Source organism: Gracilinanus agilis, chromosome 4 (genome assembly GCF_016433145.1).
Source record: "Gracilinanus agilis isolate LMUSP501 chromosome 4, AgileGrace, whole genome shotgun sequence".
NCBI classification, from domain to species: Eukaryota; Metazoa; Chordata; class Mammalia; order Didelphimorphia; family Didelphidae; genus Gracilinanus; species Gracilinanus agilis.
This window is the reverse complement of record NC_058133.1, coordinates 325788422-325792111: the sequence shown is the minus strand read 5'-3', so window position 1 is coordinate 325792111 and position 3690 is coordinate 325788422.

The window sequence follows — 3690 nt, the reverse complement described above, 5'->3', positions numbered from 1 at the left end:
GGGGGGGGGGGGGGGGAAGGGGGCCGGGTGGGTCTAGAAGAGGGAGGCAGGCGGCTGAGCCAGGCCCGTTGCTCCTTGCGGCTCCCCGCAGTTACCCCGCCGCCGGGCATTACCCGGCCAGGATGCCCATTTCTTCCCACTGCCCCACCCGACCCCTGACCCCCTTCTCACCACCCCTGCCCGGGCCACCAGTTTTGGGCCGCCCGCCGCCTCTCACCCCAACGGACTGCTGGGACTGCGGGCTACCCAAGCTGCTGGTCCGACTCCCGACGCTGCAAATGATCCGCCGCTGCCGCTGCCGCCTGAGCTGTCGCCCACCCGCTCCGCCCCCGGTTTGACTCTTGGGGGGTAGGGGGTGTGGCCATACAGCTCGGATCTCACATCACACTACGGATTTTTCTCCCATATAGGAACAAAAGGCAAAGAGGGTCCCTCAAACTGCACAAGGTGGGGCTGCACGGTCTCCCCCTTAGTTCAGCCCGCCAATTCTGAGCCAGGTAGCGTTGTACCGAGCCAAGCACTCAAGAAATGTTTTCTAAAGCAATGCACCCTCTCAACTAGGGGTGGGGATGGGGGGGGAGTCGCCAAAACATTGAATCCCTATTCCGAAAAGCAGTCTTCACTTTTCCTAGCACTTTATATACTCTCTGAGAATCAGTTTCTTGGTCTGTAAAATGGGGACGATGGGGGTTCACGATCAGGGATAAATTAAGCATTTACTAATTAAGCACTTACTAAGTGCAAAGCATTGAGCTAAAGGTTGGAGGCACAAACAACAAAATGAGGCAGTCCATGCAAGCTCTTAAGAATGGGGTAAAAAGGTTTAAAGAAAGGTGTAAGGCACTTGGTTTAGAAGAGCCTTCAGTGGCTTCTCTTGTTTTCTTGCGTAGTTTAATCTAAGCAGCTGGGGGCACTGTCCCTTCATTCTGATGGCACTCTAAAAATGTATGAGGGCCTGGGAAAAGGGTGAGAGGGGGCAGGCTAGGATAGGTCATACTGAACCCCAGTCTTTTCCACAACCAAAACTTGGCTTCCTTCAAACAAGATGATTCCTCTGAATCCTTTCCATCATCTTCTAACTCCAAGTTCAGTAGTCAGGGGTTCTGTGATCTCTGGGTAAAAATATGATTGGTTGCTATGGTTACTTCCAATCCTGAGTCTCCATGGCAACACTGACTACACTGGCAAGACAAGGGGCTACATTTGTTATTTATTTTTGCATCCCCCGGGGCATCTTTTTTTTCGTGGGTTACAGGTAAATTGACAACCCATAGAAATGATATATAACAGTACATTTATACTGTACAGACATTGAAGATAGACCATGAACTGGACCAGAACTGAACAGTAAGAGGAAAAATAGATTGGATTGCCTTTGAAAAATTTTCCCTAGAACAAAAGCTCATATTAAAAAATATGTATATATATATATTTTTTTTCTTCTTTCCCTAGTTATGATGTATGATTATGATTCTGGGATTACTAGTTTCTAAAAAGTTGATAATAAGCTGTATAATGTCACTAACCAAGAATTTAATGCACAATTATTTACTAAGCACCCACTCTATGCCAGGTACTGTGCTAGATTCTGGAATAACAAAGTCAAAAAGAAAACTTGCATTCTATGTAGGGAGATTTCACGCAAATATAAGTATCAACAGAATATAGAGTGAATAACTAGACGGTTTTTAGGGAGGGTGGGCACTAGTAATTGGAACAGTTAAGGTTTCCTATACAAGATTGTTCATGAGCTGGTTGAAGGAAATGAGGGATTCTATTAAGTGAGAAGGAGAGAGGGCATTCCAGGCATGGGGAACCACCAATCTTGCAAGGAGGATGGAGAGTGGGGATGGTCCATTGGATTAAGGAGGCTGAAAAGAGAGGTTGGGGCTAGGCTGAGAAAGTAGGTGTATTTAATCTTAAAAACAGAGTTCAGATTCGATCTTAAAATCATTTTGTTAGCTCTGTGATGGATAAGAGAGGTGGAGACAGGCAGGGAGATCCTGGGAGGTCACTACAACAATCCAAGGGAGCAGATGTGAGAGTCTCAATGAAAGTGGCAGCTGTTTGATTAATGTGTTGGATGCCAGACGTGTTGTAGAGGTAGAAATGGAATGTTTTGTCATCCAGATATGAGATGAGAAAGAACAAATAGTCAAGATTAACCTCAAGATTCTGAACCTGGGAGACTGAAAGAGTAGAGGCAGGGAAGTTTCATAGATGAGAGTGACATAAAGAATAACAAAGAGGGAGACTGGCTGTGTATAGGGAAACTCCCAGATGAGAAAATTTCTTCCATCAGTGTATACCTCTGTAACTTTCAGACTTAGAATTGAAAATGGAGTTATCTGGGGTCATGCAGGAATGGGTGAGAGGTGGGTTTGAGCCTTGGCCATCCTAACTTTAAGGTCAGTTCTTTTTTTTTTTTTTAAACTCTTACCTTCCATCTTGGAGTCAATACTGTGTATTGGTTCCAAGGCAGAAGAATGGCAAGGGCTAGGCAATGGGGGCCAATTGACTTGCCCAGGGTCACACAGCTGGGAAGTATCTGAGGCAAAATTTGAACCTAGGACCTCCCCTCTCTAGGCCTGGCTCTCAATCCACTGAGCTTCCCAGTTGCCCCCTTTAAGGTCAGTTCTTGACCTGGCTTCTACTTGGAGGAAGAGAAGCCAGTGAAAGGTGATCGGGGGTCAGTAGGGTTGAATGGACAGGAAAGGTGGATTGGGGACGTGTGGGGGCTTAACTGATCAACACTGGTGGAGGCCCTCTAGTGGACATGAGGACCCGGAGTTCGGCATAGTATGTGCAAACCTAGATGAGTCGTTTTATGCACTGTGGAAAGGAGGACTATCAGCCTAAGGATGCCTGACAAATCAATAAGCATTAATGCAGACTTTGGACTCTTCACTAGGTGCAAAGGCAAAAAAAAAAAAAAAAACTTGCAGAGGCCAAGCCCACATCAGGTGCTTAATAAGGGTCGCCTGGTTTGGATTTAATGGACTTAAAAAAGCTCTTAATGAACACTTCCTTCATGGGTTGTTTCTTGTGGACCTACCTGGTGGTGAAAGAAACGCTTTATAAAACCTTAAAGCGCTACGGGAAACGCCCAGGGGCGATCTCAAGAGAAATGAGATGCTTCTGGCAGGATCTCTGCGAACGAAGGGCGAAGGATTAGGGAGCTGGGCTCCCACTACAACCAAGAAAAAAGGCTTCCAGTGGAAGCCTTCAATTGACTGCCTGAGAGAGCCAGCACTCGCCACCGTGTCCTCTCTATCTCTGAACGCAGCGGAAAAAGAGCGGGGTAGGGCGAGGACTCGTTTCGCGCAAGCGCAGAAGGCCAGACGCCTCTCCCAAGCAGCAGTGCCACGCGTTGCTGAAGAGAGCCCCACCCTCGCCACCTCAACACCGAGCCCCACACCCACCCAGCCGGGAGGCGAGGCCGCAGGCGCGAAGGGCGCGTGCTGCGCGTGCTGGATAGCCCCGCCCAATCTCAGGCGAGGGGGCGGAGCTTTCTCCGCCTCGTTTCTCTTCCTCCGTAAGGGATTGGTTAGGAGACGTAGTCTGGCCGGAAGGAATCCGAAGGAAACAGCCACGTCTAAGGGGAATGGGAAGGATTGGGGAAGGGGGAAGAAGGGGGCGGAGCCGCCGTAGTTCTAGTACTCCGGGCATTTATCCAGTTTTTTGCCGTGT